The following is a 21568-nucleotide window of genomic DNA, read 5'->3' on the forward strand; positions in this document are numbered from 1 at the left end:
CCCGCTGTTGGCGCTTTGAACATTTAAGTGCTAGATTTCACGGAACACGTTATATATTTATAAAACTGGTTCCGCTGATTGGATTAAATTAGTTTAGGTGTGAGTTGTGTTTTTACTTTATTACTGTTTGTGTCCCGCAAAGTACTTTACGCATCGCATCTATGTTAAGCTTGAATGATTTTGTGCCGAACTACCAGAGTGTTAAGCACTAGTTAATAACAGGTTAATGTAGCGAAATATGTGGTTCACCCTGACAAGGATTGTTATTGTTGTTGTTAGCTCAACGGGGCTTCCACCACCCTCACCCAATAGCCTAATTTCTGACAATCCCAAAAATATTAAGATGACCAGACAAAAGCTCAATTCAAATTTAAAATAATATTCCACTGAAAATGCTTCTTCTTTTCTTCTCAAATCCAGTGCAACATACTATAGAAGTCGGAACACAGCAAGTAAACCACTGACTAAATATTTGAAAATCAAAAAAGATATCACAGAAATGGAAAACATTGAAACAACCAATGATAAATTAGCTTGTAATGATTTAGAGATCCCTCCATCATTTGTAGATTATAACAAATCATTTATACCTCAGAAGAAAATCTTTAAGATACTATTCATCAATTACTGAAGTATTTAATAATGAAATTACTAAAGCTATCCATATGATTAAAAAGTTAAGGTCCCGGGGCAGGACAGTATAAAAATTGAATTTCAAAATAATGTTTCTAACTTTTTTACTTTACGTTATTATTTTTAAAAATGTTACATTTTCACTGATCAGTTTTCGAGATGCTATTATTTGTTTAATTCCTAAAGATTCCTGGGATCCTAGATTTTCCAACAACTACAGACCTATTTCTTAAGTGAAAACTGATTACAAAATGTTTGCTAAAATCATATCTTCATTTAAAAACCAATCTGTTAAATTAATTGGACAGTCAGCAATCAGTTTTTTTTAAAGGTAGTTTATCTATATTAATATTTAATGATTTAAGTAGATCCTCCATTGTTGAATATCCTTTAGCCACTATTACTCTGGATGTTTAAAAAGCTTTCAATAGATTATGATGGGATGGTATATTTCATTACTTAATTGGTTTGGTGTTGGTCCCAAGATTATGCATTTCATCTCACCATTTAATGTGGCAGCCAAAGCCCCTATGTTTATTAATGGAATTCCCCTCTACAGTTTTCCAATTATAAAGATGTGTAAGACAGGGATGTCCATTATCACCTCTTTTATTTTTCCTAGCTCTTGAACAATTCTTAACAAAAACGAGAGAAAAGAATGATATACAATATGGTAATATGCAATTAAAACTGTTGGTATATGCAGACAATATTCTTTTATTTATGTCAAATTCAGAGTCTTCATACGCTCCCCTTCCTATAGAAGTAGAATCCTTTGCAGGTGTTTTGAGTCATCGATAAAACTCTGACCAAACTGAAGTTCTATTCTTCTATTCTAGTGTTAAACACATTTTTTAAACATGTTTGATCATTCAAGATTTAACTGGATCCTAACAAAATAAAATATCTATGGTTATGGTGTACAAGTTCGATTAAGATACAGTTAAACTATATTTTGAGGCAACATTTAAGAAGATAGATATCTCAAAGCAACATTTAAGAAGATAGATATCTCAATTTCCAACTGGAACTCTCTTTTTTACCTTGGTGGGCCCATCTAGACGCAATAAACAATTATGTTTGTCTGAGTCATTTTGTTTACACTTGCTATGATAAATTTACATTTTATAATTCCCTTTATATAGAAGTATGAATCCACACCTCTTATGTTTTTTGAGGAACAATAAAAAATCGGGCATCTCAGTATCCAGACTAAAATTACCTGTATCGTTTTCCCAGACTTTAAATTATTTCATCATGCTTTTCATTTTAAAACACTTCATTATACTTATGTATGCATTCATATGAACTTTGTTCTATAACAATCAATCAATCAATCAATCAAGAGGCTTTATTCAAGCAATTCTCATAAAAGCAGTACACACAATGATAATTTTTAGAAAACATTGTTAAAATCATACCTCATAAAATGTACAGACAATCAAAATTCGGAAAACTAGATATAAACACAATGCATTAGCACAGTAACCAATATTACGTTCTTTTAATTAAATAGCTCCTAAACAATGACACTCTGCCTAATGGACCATGCCCACCCCAAAAATGTAGCGGTTGCTACAGTCAGTTGAAGACAGGAGCTAGTGCAAATAATTCTCATAGCTACAGAGCTGCTGGGAGCACCTAAATTTTTACAGGCCGGTGCTAACCAAATACGTCGTGGGGCTGCATAGGCTTTGCAGGAAAACAAGAAGTGCCAAATGGACTCTTTTGTAATTCCACAGGCAGGACAGGTAGTATCGGTAGAACCCCTCCACCTCCCGGTTAAAGACCTTAAAGGGAGAGTACCTATCCTCAATTGAAAGAAAAGTTTCCTATCCCTTGGGTTAGTTATAATGTCCCAGAATAGTTCCAGTGTAGGGAGGGGCTTAACCTCCAAGAAACGATCAGACATAGAACCGGCATCAGATTTTCTCCATGCCTGCTCAGACACATGGGCCCAATACAGCTCCTTGATTGCTTGCTTGCTTGGAAAGGATGCTTCTAATGGGGTATCCCATAGCAGCTTTAGCCCAAGCACACATAACAATGTTCTAAGTTTACTCAACCATTGGATCTTATGGAAGACATCGGCCTTAATCACTGCTAGAAAGCCCTCGGCATAGTGCTTAAGTTCTGGTGTAGTCCAGAGCCGCCTCCAATATAAAATCGGACGTAGCCTTGCCAGGTCACCTACTGCCTTCCTTCCCAAGTCATGTCTGAGGGGGATCAGAGGTGTACTTTTAGGGAGACCGGTTAATGACCTAAAAAACGTATTCTCAGACATCTGCATCGAATTGAGGCTACCAAATCCCCACAATTCTGCACCATACAGTGCAGATCCTAGGGTCTTTGCTTCATACACCTGCAAAGCTGGTGCAATAGGTTTCGACTGTGATTTCCTATGCTCGAGCCCGAGGACTCCAGCCACTTGCCTATGCTTTAGAGCAGCCAAGTCAATGTGCTGAGCCCATCTTAAATCATCTGTTATGTAGATGCCCAGATAAGTAAAGGCTCTAACTGCATCTAGGGGGCGTTGGCTCAAATACAACTTGGATCTGACACTGCGGTGAGGGTTAAAAAACATGAGTTTAGTCTTTGCCACGTTGACTTCCAAACCATTATTCCTACAAAAATCATCAAAAATACAGAGGGCACTTTGCAGACCACTGGGAGTCTTTGACAGGATCAGCGTATCATCGGCGAACATCAAGATCGGTATCTTGATGCCCGCCAACGAGGGTGCGTCCACATTCGCGGATAGCATTCTTGCTACTACCCCATTAATAAATAGTAAAAAGAGCAGCGGGGCCATCGCACACCCTTGTCGCACACCAAAATCAGCAGTAGTCTCACCCTGCCTACCCCACTGTATCCTGGCGAAATTTGCCTCATGTAACCGCATAGCCATAGTCAGTAGATCGTCAGGCAGACCCAGGCTTCTTAATTCAAACCACAGCTTGGACCTAGGCACCAGGTCGAAGGCAGCCCGCAAATCTACAAAAGCAGCGTACAAACTGCCATCGCCAAGTACCACAGTCCGCCACTGTACCAGAGTGAATCGAAACACCTGGTCCATCGTGCTGGTAGCCCTCGGAAACCCTGCTTGGTAGGGTGATAGTGCATTATGCTTATCAACCCATTCCATGAGCCTGTTTACCACCATCCTCCCCACAACCTTTTGTATGGTCGCTATCAAGCTAATTGGCCGGTAGTTCCCAGGCGACCCCCTATCGCCCTTCTTTAATATGGGAATAATGATTGCACCCCTCCAACTCATCGGTACCGGTGCTCCTTGAGCGACTGCATTAGCGAGGAGAAGGATGTATCTACCCCATCGTTCCTTATCATTAGTAAAAAGGTCTACCGGGACCCCATCCATTCCAGGGGCTCTACCCGACGATGCTACACTGAACGCCAACAGGACCCATTTTTAAGTCTAAAAAATGGCTCTTTGGAATAGACAACCTTAAACCCGTCCATCTCCCTGCCAGGATTAGATTCGGCATATTGAGGTTTAAAATATTTGACCCAATCCTCCTCCTGGACATTATTATCAGGGCAGTCAGGCTCACCACCCCTCCCCCATTTAACAATACTCCAGAAAAGCCTGGAATCCTTGGAGCCACAGGCTTCCAGTAGCTCTCTCCAGTGCCTCTCATCCCACTCCTTTTTTGCTGCGACTATACAATCTTTATAATTACTTCTGGCACCACGAATTACCGCCAGATCCCTAGTCTTAATAGCACTGCCCAAAGCAAGCCTTGCCATCCTGCACTGTGCATTGTACCACTTCGCAGTCTTGTTTAGGGACCTACTATTATTCCTACCTACCTTCTGGAAATGTGACTTAATAGTTAAAAAGAGAATATCGTGAATTGTTGTCGCTTCCTGCGACCCCTGGGTAACAATGGCAACCTGCTCCAAGGCCTCAATTGCTCTATCCACCTCCATATTTATACTAGCCATAGAATCTTGATTGGCCAGTACACAAGGCCATTTTAACCGGCGTGTATCATTGGAAGGAACTGGTAAGGGGAGACCTTCCCACTCTGTTCAAACATTCCCGCTAGGCAAGGTCCACCATCTGTGACAAATACACAGAGGGTCATGGTCACTTTCCAACCTGTGCATAACCTCCATATCATTAACCTGCTTCCATATTTCCAAACTACACATGACATAGTCTATCCTACTCCTACTCCGGCCATTGTCAAAAGTGAAAGCCCCCACCCTGTCACTCTTGGTTCTCCCATTCAACGCACGGAGGCCTCTCTCTAAGCAGATGGCGTTTAGGCAAATAACGTCATCAGACCATCGTTTTATCGGGTCTAGATCTAGTGGAGGGACACCCCAATGCCTATCCTCTTCTGACCCAATGCAGTCATCACCTATGTCTAGTGGTTCGAATGTACGATTAAAATCGCCAGCAATTATGATATTATTAACCAGGGAGTGGGTCTCTAGGAGAGCCACCAAAGAAGCTAAAACTTCTGACTTTCCACCCTTGTTACTCCTGGCATATACATTGTATAAATCAAGGCGCCCTAACGGTCCCAAATCAAGATTTATAAGTTGGATAGCCTTACTCCCTGTCTCAATAACTCTTATGTTAAAACACAGGTTTTGCCGAACCCAGATCATCAGACCTCCCATAGGTCGACCCTTTTGGCCCTTAGTAGCTGGTATAGTGTAATTCAAATAGCCCTGAAGGAACATGGGTTCGCACATCCATGTCTCTTGAAATAGACATATATCAAAACCATTAACAAAGTAAACCCAGTCTTGGGACTCCTGTTTGTGACGCAAGCCCGCAATGTTCCATGACATTAGACTTCCTGCCCCTTCCCCACCATCGGTTGGAGCTTTCCTAACTGGAACTGACAAAGGCGATGGCACATTAAAAGTTGTAGTTAGGCCTTTTTCATCTACAGAGCAAGTCTCACCAACCATCAAAACCTCCTCCCTACAAATATTACCATGATCAATAATGTAATCTCTGTCAGTGAGGGGGGCAGACTGAACTATTTGTGTACTAGAGGGTTCAATGGATTGTGGCTTCACGTGGGTAGCACCCCCAATCGGGCGGGCCCACATGCCCCGCAAGGGCTGTAATCTTCAATCGCACCCTTCCATGCCAGTGAACACATCAAACCTGTTTACTGTCTCCAAGGGTGTGAAAGGTCTCAAATGATCAATTCTCCTGTTAGTGGTTATGTTAAAACTAGGAGGTACGGTATTCCACCCAAAGCGATCAGCAACAGGTACTGGGTATTGTGCTTGCACAAAATGCCCAGTGTTGTACGGTGCTAAGAAATTTGTACAGGTAGGTGCTTGTCCACTTATGTAGGTTGGAGGGAACACAAGTGATCTGGGATAGAAGTATGTCAGGGCACGAGGGGTGATGCAGTTATTGCCATTGCCCGTGGTCCAATTTAATATGTAATTGACCACACGTGGGTCTCTGAAATTAACTACAACTACGTCTCCCTCAAGGTCTTTACTTCTACCACCCAGCCATGGGAGTCGCCGAACATGCACTATTTCACCATTGATGTTTTTTGTGATTGGTCTGTATATACTGAACCAGTGCATGATTTTATTTTTTAACTGGGCGAACCCTTCCCTTTTATTGTCTGTCAGTATAGGGACCCCCGTCAAGACAACCACAAAGGGCACAGCTTCAGGGGGAAGTTCAACTAGTGGACCTTTGTTCATTGGTGCCCTTACGTGTCTGGTGCTTCCCCCCTCCTCCCGCGTTTTTCCTACAAGTACCTTTTCCATTCCCCTCGTGGGTTCACTGGCAGGAGTTACAGCTAGTTTGTTTGCCTGCAATGGGGGAAATAACCTTTGTTGATTAGATTTTGCTAGATTGGGAAGTTGTGATGTAACTTTGGTGGGTTGGAATAAAACTTTAGAGGCAGAACTGGTTGGTTGTGCAACCAGGGTTATAGGTGGCACCGCCGTACTCACTGTGGCCCTAGTTGCACCGTCCTTACTGCTAATAACAGACTCGATGGCCTCGAGACGCTTCTCCACCCTCTTTAGCCCCTCAATAATTGGTAGAAAAAAAAACCTAATTAGTTGTTCCATGCTATCTGGTGGGACGGTGGGGAATGCTGCTTTCGGCACGGATTCAGCAGAAATGTCAGTAGGTACAATGGTACTAACTTCCTTATCAATATATGGAGGTTTAAGGGGGGCTTCCAAGTTAGGCAAGTTGACTAGTACGGCTACTGACGCCTGATCTGTTCTAGTGGCCGGCTTGGAAGGCCTGCCAAAGTCGGTGTGACTAATCTTGGATTTTTGTTGTTCCCCCCCCTTTGCGTCTTCTTTTGCCTGGTGGTGGGCCATAGCCCTTATGCGGCATTAATTTATTCATCTTATTTCGGACAGATTTTCCCCTACTAGTGGTCGGGTTGATCAAATTGGCAGTTATGTTGACGGGACTGGGAAGGGGAGTATAACTCATGGGCTGTTCAATGGAGAGACAAGGTGTAGGTGTGCAATCACGTAGCAGGAGTGGAACACTCTCTAAAGATGTAAGGTCGGCAATACCACTGAGACTTCCTCCACTGAGGGAGAGGGCGTGAGGCGTGAGATCTATTGAAGCCCTATTTTTCAGACATTCAACCGAGCGACGGCGCTCCGCCCTATGCTCTTCTAGTGTTGATTCCCTAACTAGATCGATGGGAACCCTTGTAAAGTAACTGTCGAGAGTGCCATTTAACGACCCCCCCGGCTTTTCAAGAATGACATTGTCCAGACTCTGGGCCATAGCAACGATGCTAACAAAAGATACAAATGGAAAGGAAAAAAGATGAAAGGGAATGAGCCCTGCCCGGCCTCGCTCGGCCTCAGAGGGCCTAAGAGGGCCCACCCTTTGCCCGGGCTTAGCCCTGGGCACTCCCGCGCGCTCCCGCGCAGCGGGGATCTAGATCGTTTAAGTAGGGCGGGGTTACAGGCCGTGGGCGTAGCAACAGGAAGAGTGGACCAGGTGTTGGCAGTCGGTCTGGCAGGGACTCCTGGGAGATGGAGTCCCTGCTGAAACGCTCGCAGCCCTGCTGCACCCTTTTAGCCACAGACCACGAGTCCTTCAGGCAGATTGCACTGTCTCTCACCCCAGGCGGCTAGGAATGGTGGTAGGTTTAGAATCAAGCGTCTTCCTCCCGGTAAACTAGTCTCCTCCAAAGGTTTAGACAAGAGGTCCCACTGAAGCAGGGCAGGCAGGTGTCTGTAATCTCTCGGGCGGCCGTGGGCGGAGCAACAGGGAGAGCGGACCAGGTGTTGGCAGTCGGTCTTGCAGGGACTCCTGGGAGATGGAGTCCCTGCTGAAACGCTCGCAGCCCTGCTGCACCCTTTTAGCCACAGACCACGAGTCCTTCAGGCAGATTGCACTGTCTCTCACCCCAGGTGGCTAGGAATGGTGGTAGGTTTAGAATCAAGCGTCTTCCTCCCGGTAAACTAGTCTCCTCCAAAGGTTTAGACAAGAGGTTTGTTCTATAACATTTCCTAAGCTTTTGTTATCTTACGTTGTAATATCAATAAACTCTCTTTAAACAAGTGCTAGCCATCCTAATGGGGTTGCAAATTGCACCTGCCTCATGAATATTAATGAGGCATGCAATTTGCAACCCCATTAGGAATCGCAAACAGTGTCTGAGACACTGTTGGTTATTTCAATTTGCAAGTCGCAAATTGCGAGTCCCAAAACAACACAATTTGCAACTCGCAAATTGGTAGAGTCGTACATCTGGCTCAATGTCTTGAGCAAGGCTCTATATATATTCATATTGAGCAGGGTGTTGATCACACTAAGTAAATTCAAAGTGATGGACTTCAGCTGACCATGTATAATAATATCTTTGTTTCTGATTGTTAAAGACCTGTGGCAGAAAAAGCACAAAGGGTCTGATTTAGATCTTGGCAGTGTAACCATTGTCCTGCCTTGGCAGTGGTTCCAAGTACTCCATGAAGCTGACAGCAGTCTGCCCACCCTATTTAGATGTATTCTGGCTGAATCTTCGTCCGCGTCAACAGAGTGTTTGCCTCGACATACCTGGCACACTGCTGTTGATGAGGCAGACTACTTAGCTAGTGAATAGTACTCCATCGCCGTCAGGGCGGTGGGATTACGCCTAGTCGATTTTGATTTTACTGTAGTGCTGGTGGTGTTCTAGCAGGGGGTGCCAAATCGGGAAGCAGTTAACTTTGGACTATTAATGTGGCTGTAGGTTGGATGCTAGCATCACACACCTTTTGTGTATTGGGTAATTGTTTGCAACCACACTATAAAACGCACTCCATATCAGACCATGACCATTTGCCATTCCACAGAAGCACAAAATTGTTCAATGGCCATTTCTGAGTCAAGTCAGTCTTTCTTTTTCTGTGGCTTGTTCATTGTCTCTCTCTTGTAAATTATTTTTTGGTGGGTAATTACAATCAGTTAAGTTTATCTTTTCCTAATGCCAGGGCAGAAAAATCCACATTTTCCTGAGAGAGAATTGTCAGTCATGGTGGATGAAATCATAAAAGTAATGCCACAATTGTTTGGAGCCCAAGTCCAAAATACACCCCTATCTCCGAAAAGGGAAATGTGGGCCAGAATAGTTGATAGAGTGAATGCTGTTGTAAACATCATGAGTACCGAGGAGGAAATTAGGAAGAGATGGAATGACCTGCGGGGGAGAGTGTGCTCCTTGACTTCCAAACATCAGCTAGATTCCCAGAGGACTGGTGGTGTTTCTCCCAGCCTCCCCTTACAACTATATTCCTGGGAGGAGAAGGTGTTGCAGATCCTACATTCTGAAGGCTGCTTAGAATCCCTTGTGGAGTGAAGACTGGTAAATTATACTTTGAAATGTGTCACCAAACCTAAATGTCCTGTTTGTTTTGAAGTTAGCTATTTCTAATGTATTCAGTACAATTTATTTTTCATAGAAACCAACCTAAATATATCAGTAACTTCTTGTTTAGCTTGTCTTTTTCAATGTATTGATTTCTATTTAAGATAACAGGTTTCAATGTCCATTAAATTTACTCCAAATAACAAATAACATATATGTGTTTCACGTAGTTAATGACTGTTCTCTTTTAAGTGATTTAAGTGCCAATTTACACAAGGTGTGTTCAAATTACAATTTTGCAAGTATAAGGAATTTATCTTTGAAATAACCACAATTACCATGATGCCTTGTTTCTGTTTTGTGAAAATCCTATTTATATATACTTTCACTCATTCTCCCTTTTCAAATGTTTTTTTCACAAATGGTAAAGTCATTTATTGAACAATACCTATTTAATGTTTTCTATTGAAAATTGCTTGAGTTTAAGTTGTCCATGTTGTCCAACTTTTTCTTGTCATGTAATTGAATTGATGTCATGAGTTGCACAAATCAAATTTTGTTAACATTACAAGTCTATTATTGTAAATGTGTATGCTGAACATAAGTGGCATCTGTGATAAATGTACTATGCAATGTTAATATGATGATTAATGCTAAACACCCATCTAAGTTGTGTAAATGCCTGTGTTTTGGCCTGCTAGGCCTTGGACTTGTTAATTTAACTTTTCTCCTACTGACTGTCATGTGTTGATTTGTTGCTACCTTTTATTTATATTTACTAACTTTTACATTTCAGGACATCTCCCTACCTGTTTTTTTAAGTTGTTTTATATGGAATGTTTGTGTAAAGAATTACAATATCACTGAAAGGTGTAATCATGATATTGATTCCCTTTTACCATTTAGGTTACAAAATGTTTGTTTTACAACTCATTACAGGTAAAACAGCCAGAGCACATGGTACATCATCTGCCACTTATGAAACCTCCACTCTTGCCTAGGATCAAGCCTCCAGGGATGACTGCATTCCTGTGAGTCTGGATGAAGAGGAGCATCCTTGTCCAACTGGTCTTCCTGGGCAGACAGCTCTAGTGAACCTCACTACACATTCCACTCCAGTTGTGTTAGACGTTGTTACCCTGACTTTTTGCCTCTGTCTCCTGGGTTTTTTGTGCTATGCTGGAATATGTTTTGCTGGCTTAGATGCTTTTGGGCACTTTGCCACTGCTGCCCCGTGTCAAAGTGCAAGTGCTCCCTAGACAAAATTACTGTCTCTGATTGGCTATCCCTAATTGGGATTTTTGTATTGGCGGTGACTCCCCAAGTACAGTGCACTTTGTGTGCCAGGGCTGGCAACTCAAATGCTACTCATTGGACTTGCAGCACTGATTGTGACACCAACCTACGTAGCCCTGTAAATATATCTCAGGCCTACCACTATAGTGGCTGCTCGCAGTATGAGACTTCCATGTTGTTCTCTACTTGCCAGACCCAAACCTTCATCTTCCTTACATGTCAGGCACCCCTCTGGCAGGCCCACAGTACCTCTAGGGGCAGGGTGCATTGTAGGTGAAGGGTAGGACATCTACCAGTGTGTTTGACATGTCCTAATAGTGAAATATTACCCACATTCCATTTTTCACTATTGCAAGGCTATCTGCCCCATAGGATAGCATGGGGACTGCTGTGCAAATCCCTTGAAAGCATAACGTCCCATTGGGACCAGATTGAACCCCCAAGTTTGGACTCTTTGAACTCAGAATTTGATCACCTACCTTTTTGTAAAGGTGTTTTTTCAATTTTAAGTTTCAAAATGCTACTTTTAGAAAGTGGGCATTTTCTTGTTCAACCATCCTGTGTGCCTCAGCCTGGTTGTGGACTAACTGTCTGGGTTTGGAGTGGCAGGAGCTGGGGATGTGCATTCACTGTAGACAGGCCCCGAGGGGGGTAGAGGTGTGCCTATTCCTTCCTGGGTGACACAGGCTGGGCTGAATTGACCTGGTCTGCCTTTGGGGTGGTTGGAGGAGTGTTACTTGCACCTGAATGGACTGTGTCCCCTTTTGAACAATGCTGCCTCCACCCCCCTGTGACCATGCTGCACCAGTGAATACAGAACTGGTTTGGACTGGGTCTAGACACCCTTAGCACAAAGGGATCAAGGACATTTCGGGGTATAAGTATTGGACCTGAAACTCCATGATGGCAGATTGCTTCAAGAAAACCAGGGGACCCTGCAAAGAAGGAGACCGGAAGGACTGTGTGAGGAGTACCACCTTGTCTGAGGAAGAGTGGTGGGTTGGCCTGCAGTTGCTGCTTCTGTGGTGGAGGAAAAGGACTGACTCTTTTTGCCTGCTGTGGTATCCTGCCTGGGAAGCTCAATCTCCAAGGGCCTGTGCATGCTGGCCTCCTGTTCAGGAAACTCAGGGAAATCAAAGTTTCCAACCATCCGCTATCTGCACTGAGCCCAGTGTGACTTGAGGCTCTGCCAGCTTTCCTTGCCACCTTTTATTGTGCCTTATGCATTTTTAGGCCCCATCTGCTATCTGCACAGAACCCTCCATGTCAGTGGGCTTTGCTGGCCGCTTTTTGTCATTTTTAGTGGAGCCCGGTGTACTTCGGGGCTCCCTCAGTTCTTCCCCATACCTGTACTGAGTCAGCGTACCCCTGGCCCTCCCTGCCACTTCTCCAAAGTTCGGCACCCCTTTGAGGCTGACAGGACCCTGGGAGCATTTCGTCCCAGCCCGTGAAACCGGCGGCTCCCCACTCCCCACTGTAGAGCCTTTTCCAAGACGCCACGAGGGAGAGAGAGAGCGGTTGCCAAGAGAGAGCCACTGTCGCCCAGCAGGACGCCGCAGGAAGCCAAAAATCAACTGGGACGCACTCTGGTCATGAGATCGGTCCCATGTTCCCCAGGCTACGCTGGTGACACCCGAAGGATCCTGGGCCAGATCCGCTGAAGTCACGATCACACCCCAGCTGCAGACGGCAGTGTGAGCCTGCAGTCAGAGGGAGGGGGTTGCTAACAAGTACCGTGCAACGGCCTGAGGGCCTCAGCATTCGAGTACGACAGGACAGGACAGACTGATCTAGTTGTGGCTGCGCTACGGCGTGTAGCAGGGTGCTTTTACTGAAAATTACGGATTTGCTCACTTTGAAGCAAGGATACTAGACTCACTCACAGTCTAAAGCATGTGGGATGGAATGATCACCACATGGAAAGATGCTACCAATGACTTGAAGCCTTGAGAATGTATCGGGACGATTTCCCAGTTTGTGCGACGAAACACATTTTGGCTGATCAGAAAGAAAAGAATAAAAGAAACAGAAGATTTCTGAAACTGTGTTTATAATTTGTGTACACTTGCATTGATATTTAATATTTTTCTACAGACATGTGCTGAGGATTTTGTGAATTTCTATGTTGGCTTTGGCCACAACTTTGGGGGAGGTCGGTAGTTCTCCTCACCTTATAGCACCGTAATTCAATACTATCCTGACCAGATGTATGTGCGATTGTTCCTAATGTGCCGTATAACCTATAACTATACCACTGTCTATTAAATTTAGAAACACCTGAACCAATCCTAGTCCCTGCAACTGTGGATGGCCCTCCCCCCACAGGAGGGGATGCCCATCCAGACTACCAGCAGGATGGAATGGCAAGACCTCTAACACCACCCGCAAGAGACCCCAAATTTAGTTTCCTCCAGTGTGAGACTACCATTCACTCTGCGAACCATTTCCGGACACATTTACATTGCTGACAACACCTGTATTTTGAACATTGGACTTCAAATAATTTTAGCTTTTCAAGAATGCTTTGATTCACTATAACTGACTTTTCCTATTTCTGGTTTGCTTGTTTCATTTTCATCCTGCTTTAGTTCATTAGATTTTTTTAAATAAAATCACAACTCACAAAGTAAAAGACTGGTGTCATATTCCTCAAGTCGATTATTTAATTTGCTTCCTTCCATCATAAATAACAATGTAAAAAAAAATGATTGTGTAATCATAAAGGGATTGCAAGTAGGCAATGTTTCTCTCAAGTTCAAAACCATAATAACTAAATACAGGTACCTAAAACTCATCAATAGTATTTTTTAATATTTGTCACAGATCTGTCTGTCAACATGGTCACAAACATGAGAATCCACACTTGGCACAAATATTCAATGCTATTTTCATATTACAAATTCCAGACCTTGCCAACATGGAAGAATGACAAGGAACAAAAACAACCAGATTTAATAGGCTAATCATTAATCATTTATGTCATCAACTGGGGCTTGATCATCTGGCTCACATAAATAACATCAATAGTCAAAATCATGGTAGTACTACATTTGGTAGACACAGTATCGTTCAAATACACTGTCCCAGTATCTGGGAGAATGTCTCAACCAATGTTTAAGTGCTGTGCTACAAGGCATTTGTCCTACAATGATGAGACAGATCAAAAGCTTCATACTCATTACACTAAATGAGGATTTAGGCAAAGTGAAGGGAGTTAGTATGCTTTGGCTCCACTACCACACATAGTTGGAGAAATTGATGGCACACATATTGGCTGAGTGCCAACACACAACAGAGAATGAGTCTAATGCAATCTTCAAAACGTCCATTCAATCACGGTGCAAGTTAACTTGGCACTAGATATTGTCACCCAAAGTATGTGTGTGTATTTCTCAGGATCAACCCATGGTCCCTTTGTACTTTAAAACAGCCACATTTAACTGCAAATGTCACTACTTTGAAATGTCCAAACAAAGATGACAAAGGGAAGATACCTAACAAAAAGATGAGTAATGAAACATAATAAAATAGACACATTACAAAGTCATCTTTTCAAAGACACTTTTTTTAAAAAACACAGCCATAGATAAACAATGAAAATGAACACTAAAGTCAATGTGTCAAAACTTAGATCAGCAAAGACCTATGGCCTGGATTTTCCGGAACTTGCCCTACCTAAAGAAAGGCCAGCACATACTGTTTTACTCATTACATCAATATTTGGTTTAACGGTTAATGTGATAATATGTAAAAAAAATGCTTACTTTTATGTGAAGAATTTGTCAATGACATCTTGACATTACTCAACTCCTTCCTTCCCACCACTATCATCTTCATTTGGCATTTTAGGATCCTCACCAGGTGACTCTTCATGGTTTCCATCCTCTGCGATGTGAGGGATGTTCAGTCGCAGGGCTATGTTGTGCAGTATGCAGTATGCAGCAAGCCAGGGTTATGTGGCACACCTGATTAAGAGAGTAGAGGAGGGCTACACCAGTCTTGTTCAGCCAGCAAAATCTGGCCTTTTGGAGCTCGAAGGCCCACTCTATTGGCCGCCCTATTCTTCAATGGGCATCAATGAAGCGACTTCCACTGGCATTGCTGGATTCCTCAGCGGTGCCAACAACCATGGTTGGTTAGGATAAATGTATCTCCCAAATGGGAAAAAAGGAGAAGAGCCAAGATATTAAATACAATTTGAGATGATTCACCTTGAAATTACCCAAACAATATTATGTCAGATTGTACCTACCAACACGCCAGGCACTCTCAAGTCCAAGTTGTGACATGTGCACGGGTAGTCTGCTGTTCTGTAGTACAAATGAATCATGGACTGATCTGGGGAAACACACACAGACACTTGTGATGCACAAATGAGATAAGCAGACAACTTGCAAATTGATTAAGTGCTTCCAATTCCGGTAGACGTGTTTCCCTGGTGTGTGGTGGCACTAAGGCAATATGTGTGCTATCATTTGTTCCAACCACATATGGTAGGTGACCAAACCCACAGAAATCACCCTTCAAATTTGAAAAATGTTCATGTCGTGGAAACTGGATTAAGATGTTGATGTGTCTTATCATTGACAAAGAGCTTCTTGTAGAACACCACTGAAAGTTGGTTGTGACATTCCACCAGATACTGCCACAGAGTGTTGGAATGATCCTAGGCAACAAAATGAAGTACTGCCATGATTTTGACAATTGGTGAAATAGATGTGGGATTTCTGTTGTGAGGCAATAGATCTGGCTCCAACTAATGACATAAATCCAGTATAGTTTGCCTATTCAATCTGAACATTTTGATAATATCCCATTCTTCCACGGTGGTAAGGTGTGGAAATGGATGGTACAATTGAGTCTGTCATCTCCTCACTCTCCCAAGGTTCAAATGTGTGCATTGGAAACATTTTGAACATTTTAAAACATTGTTTACATATTTGTTTTTGATTATTAACACAGATGTCATGTTCTGCTAATAGGATATATGGTTTTACAACATATTTTAATCTAACATTTATTTTTTGTCATTTTTACTCCTCAAATGTCATTTTTTAACTGGAAATATTTGAAATATGAAAGAATGTGTTAATAATACATTTCTAATATAATATTTACACATTTAAAAAAAATTAATAATTTTGTCCAAAATACTGTCAACATAGGTATAAACAACACAGCACAACTATTGCACTTAACCCTGCAACACACCACATACAAATGTTTTTTTTCAAAAAGCATTAGTTACCTTCAAAGTCTGATATGTAAACAAACTAGGCAGTCTTTTGAGTGATGTTGACGCACTTAATAGTCTCAAAATAAATTTTTGCCAAATTACAACAGGGAAGGCCATCCTTAGTGGAAGAGGATGTCTTATCTAGTGCAATTCCTACATCATGTTACATTGCACTTATCCCAATGATGTGTGTTGCATTTGTTTTTATTGTGAGAATTTTCGAATTTTATTTGAACACTCCTGTTTGGTGACTTGATTTGATTTTTGATTGTATACCCTTTTTTGTGGAAGAGTCCATTTTTTGGAAGGCAGCTTGCACCAAATGTATACATACTATGTGATCATACAGGTGTATTTCTTAAACATCAACATTACAGATCTATGCTATTGCTTGTAAGAAATATTTAAAACTGCACAAGTCCAGTTCAAATGTTACCAGACAAGTCAAAAGGTGGATCTTACTGTTGATTCAGTCCATGACGGTGTTGACTTTGTTCATCATCAAGCAGCAGCAGCAGGACTTAGAAGATCGGGTCTATGGTGGTACAGGAAGTGTAAAGGTGAGAAAAGGTGGGGTTCTGCCATATATCAGTTCCAATCAGCCAACTCAGGTGGGGAAGTCTTTCTGATACAGTCACATCAGTGGGAAGACATATTGTGATTGGCCCGGTGGACAAACTGGTAGTCCTCCCATTGACAGCCACAGTTGGCTTTGCACTGTCGACTAAGGTGAACATTACTGGCACAGTTGGTGGCTCTATGATGGTCTTTTATCCGCTGAACCACCAGCATCTAAATAGAGCGGCGGACTACCTACTACGTGAGCAGAGTAACCATTGAAAAAGCAGTGGTGGAACCAAGTCCGCAAACATCTAAGTCAGGCTCAAAATCTTAAACTTCATGAAATTGGCCTGGCGATTTTCAGGGATGCAATACACTAAAGAAAATAAAGAATGCCTCCCGGAAACTGAGCAGTGTCCTCACTGGGTTTCTGGTCAACCATCGGGCTACATTGCACTTCCTCATGCAAAATATATAGTATTGCTGTCTTCTCATGTCCTCCCAGCCAAGTTCAGTGGTATTCACATGTATCCATTAGTCTTGGCTAGAGATGTCCTCAGCCATTACAAGAGTGTCGTACTCCCTGGCAGGTGAAGTGAAACCTCTTGACAGAGGTTATTTGTGGATCTTGACATTTCATGCACACTGCGAAATAAAACGATCTGTCACAATGGTAAATATTAGTAAGTATGAATGCGGAAGTGAATGATTTAAGGACTCAGCATCTAAAGTGGTGCCATTTTGTAAGTGAACACAATCGGCGTATATTATAGTTTGTGATAAAGTACCCCTCTCACTGAGCTCCTCCCAGTTTTGATGCAGATACATGGTTATATAAAACTAAGCTACTAGTTCCTGGCCCCAACATCTTGCTTATACTTCAGTTCATCTTGAGGTTCTAACAGTGCATACATTTATTAATGTAAACAGAGCACACAGAGTTGGCAGTCATTTTCCAGCATCCAGCCTGGGAACCATTCAAATTTTAAACATTATGTATTATTTTGTGAGTAAGTTCAAATGTGTTGTTGAATAAGAAAAAGTGAACAATGCAAAAAGATACGCAGGCCCGCATTACGAGTAACCTCCCTGGAGGTGCAATAATTATCACACCATTTAAACTCTGATATCACAGAGATTAGAATGTAAAAGGTATGATAAGTATTGCCTACTACAAGTTGTTCCCTTTAAGGGGATAACATGTGGATTTTGGTGCCTTGCATACTGAAATCTGCAAGTACCATTATTTACCAGGCTTTTCCCCTAGTAAAATTTTGCAGGTTTCACGTGGCAAAATTTAAGCAAAAAGTAGTTTGTGCAGGGATCAGAAAAGAAGGGCAACTAGTAAGGAGGGCCTTTGCAACAGATAGGATCGTGTAGATTATACAGAGGCTCACATAATAAAATTGGGCTCTCTATATTATAACAGGGTTTTCTAAACATGGCTAAAGAAGTTCACCAATCCTGCTACCACTCGTTGAAATGGGTAGTTTACGCATGTAGCAATTGTTTAATGTTCTTACCCATCCTGCATTAAATATTGGTTTCAAATAAAATACTCTTTCATATCTCAGTGTTTGGGCGGAAAATGTCTTTGTTTTTTGCCAGACAGCCAGTTTACCTCTAACCTTTCAGCCAGAGGTACCCTTAAGGGGTCTAAACTCAAGGATTCCAAATTGTAAAAAAATCAACTTTAAAAAGTTGAGTGATGTTGTTCCCGATTTAGGGTTTGGCAGACATGGTACTCCATTACAAATGTGACAGAGTACCTTGTCCGCCAAAATCTTGTTCGGCCCACACTATATAAAGTTAGGCAGAGTATCACCTTTCCACTGCCTCTTTGCCTCTGACAATGAAAACCTCACTCCAAGGTCCTGACAGACTCCTGGCCGCTGGAGTATGGGCAACTCACCAGCCGCCCTATTGAGGGTTGACAGTCTGATATCCTTTTCTTCTGTCCATCATCGCCAGGGAAAAGCTGCCACTGATGAACGGAAAAGTTGAAATAATTACCCCCACATCCAGGAAAAAACAGCTCTGGTTGTGGGGGGGTACGTTTTTTTTTTAACTACCACTTTGGCATTTTGTTTTTGAAAAACAAAACGTTTGGTGGATGGCCATCAGATCCGATGGCAGCCATGAGCTCTGAACCACTGTCATGGTGGTTCTTCCGAAGGTAGCAAACGTTTTTTTGGGCACCTTCAGAAGAACCACCATGACAGAGGTTCAGAGTTCATCTATGGGCAAGCGGTGATCCCTAATTATGACAAACGGCCTCTGACAGGGTGAATGAGGTAAGCTCTTTCACTGTTCCGCTGGATGGCGTTTTCATTTTGAGAATTGAGATGCATATTGCAAATAAAAATACTTTTCAAGTAGCTGTTTAACACAGAGCATAACGGATAAATAAAAGATTTGAGGAGTTTCAGGTGAGAGGAAGTAAATAGCCAAACATCAATAACAAGCCCAGCGATTACTATTTGGAGCCACATGTTGGCTGTTAACATAGATCCAGGTTATATGTTTAACAGAACGATGATCAGCAATCCTTACTCTGTTACAGCATTTTACATATTTAGCTTAAGCGCTCAGCACATGAACATGCATTTGTTTTTTATAGTGAGGAACAGTTTTTATTAGTGTAAATCAATGAAAGCTATGTTATCTATAGGTAGAATCAGTGCTTAATTCACAAAAAAATAAGTGCCAGGGCTCTCGTCGAGGCCTCTGCCTCTTGCACCACCCATTGTTCCTGATATGCTCCTAACGATAGTAACAAATGCTAAAGAAACAATTGATGGATGGAATGCTGAACAATGCAAACATTCACCCCAGTCACAAGGATATCTGTTTAATCCATCATTATTTTGCTCACCAGCCACCCCAGTTTGGACCCAGCCATATGCAAATCAGTCTTGACCCTATTCATTATGAGAACAGTCCAGCCCGAATTGCTGAGCCAGGTCCTCCCTGGATGGGAAACAAGCATCCTGAGACCTGTTTCCGGGCATCACCCCTCATCAGACAGGCTAACTTGAATCCAGTGGCGCAGTGAGCACACAATCCACATCTGGGCATACCCATCCCACTCAGGGTGACAAATGCAAAAGAAACAATTGATGGACAGAATTCTGAACAATGCAAATATTCACCTCCAGTCACAAGGATTTGGGTTTAATCCATCATTCTTTTGCTTCCCACGCCACCCCAGTTTGGAACAGCCCACCCCGAACTGCCAAGCCAGGTCCTTGGGCCAGTTTTGGGGCGTCACCCCTCATCAGCCAGGCAAGCTTGAATCCTGTGCTCTCCATGCCACTGGAGTCAAGCTAGCATGGCTGATGAGGGGTGAAACCCTGAAACCAGTCCTAAGATGCTTGTTTCCAGTCCAGGGAGGACCTGGCTTGGCAGTTTGGGGTGGACTGTTCCCATGGGGAGCAGGGCCAAGACTGATTTGCATATGCTGGGTCTGAACTGGAATGGCATGGGGATCAAAAAACAATGGATTTAGGCCCAGATCTCTGTACTGGGGAGAATGTATGACATTGTTCAGCATTATGTCCATCAATTGTTCTTTTGGGGTTTGTCACGCTAAGTTGGACGTGTATACCCAGACATGGGCCCCTTGCTCTCCATGGCACTCAAGCCAAGCTAGCCTGGCTGATGAGGGGTGAAACCCTGAAATCAGTCCTAGGATGCTTGTTTCCAGTCCAGGGCGGACCTGGCTTGGCAGTTCAGGCTGGACTGCTCCCAAGGGGAGCAGGGAGGAGACTGATTTGCATATGGCTGGGTCTAAACTGGAAAGGCATGCGGAGCAAAAAAAACGTTGGATTTAGGCCCAGATCTCTGTACTGGGGTGAATGTATGACATTGTTCAGAATTCTGCCTATCAATTGTTCTTTTTGCTTCAAAATGATACTCACAACACAACTACTAGCCATCACACTCCTTCATGTGTGACGATTTCGACCATTTGAGGCCCCCAAAGCTGGAAGAATGGCATGGGCAACAGGTAATAGTAATTTTTAATGCATATTGAAATAATAATAACCTGTTGTTGTGGTCATCTCCAGACAGGGCCACCTTGTGGCAGACTGTCACAAGTGCCGGTGTTGACAATTAAGTCCCTATGCCTAGAACTAGAAACCACCAGCTCAGATTAGGCACTATGTAGAATCCTCTCTGTCATTTCCTTATTTCTGTCTAGTGTTGACATCACTGCCCTGCAAGATAATCATATTACTACTCTTGCGTAATATGGTCTTATGGTTGACCTTGACGCCACACTGCGTGTTTCTAGGCCTGGCAGTGCCAAAGGCAGGTCAGAGAGCTGAATTAGCTGTGCTATTTCAAAAATGAAATCGACAGCTAGATTTCCAGCTTCTCTCTTTTTCCTGAAAACCAACAATCATTAGCAGATAAAGGGAACGATTTATGGAAATACTTTCTGAACTGCTAGAGTTCATTACGATCAATGGCAATCCCTGGTTGAAAATCTTGGAGCAGATAATCGGGGTCTCGGGTGTCCTGGATCGCTGCCTCCCTCAGGCTCATGGGTTAAAAGGGGGACCTACGGGTGCTATGAAGGCACGATGAGAATACCTTTTATGGTTCAGGGACAGTGTAATGGGGTGATGTATGTTTCATTTGTGAGTACTCGATGGAAGGAACCGATAGTGCTACAGTGGATTTATTGGGTGGGACTTGACAGATTGGGTGGGGGATTCTCTGTTTTCATTACAAAACTGTGAAATGTGTGGTTCAAAAGGTCCGTTTGCTTGATCATCTGGTCAATAGCTGAAGTTCTATGCACTGGGCATGATTGTGTTTGTACTGCCTGCGACCAGCAGCATGACGTGGGTTGCCAGCTCCTGTGGCAAGGCAAGTATCCTTCCACTTTTCCTTTAAAATGTAGTGCCCCTAAGAATGTTGCACCCAGCGCAACTGCCCCTCTCCCTCCCATGTACACAACTGCTTGTGACATTTCAATAAAATACCA

This window comes from Triturus cristatus, chromosome 8 (genome assembly GCF_964204655.1).
Source record: "Triturus cristatus chromosome 8, aTriCri1.1, whole genome shotgun sequence".
NCBI lineage: Eukaryota > Metazoa > Chordata > Amphibia > Caudata > Salamandridae > Triturus > Triturus cristatus.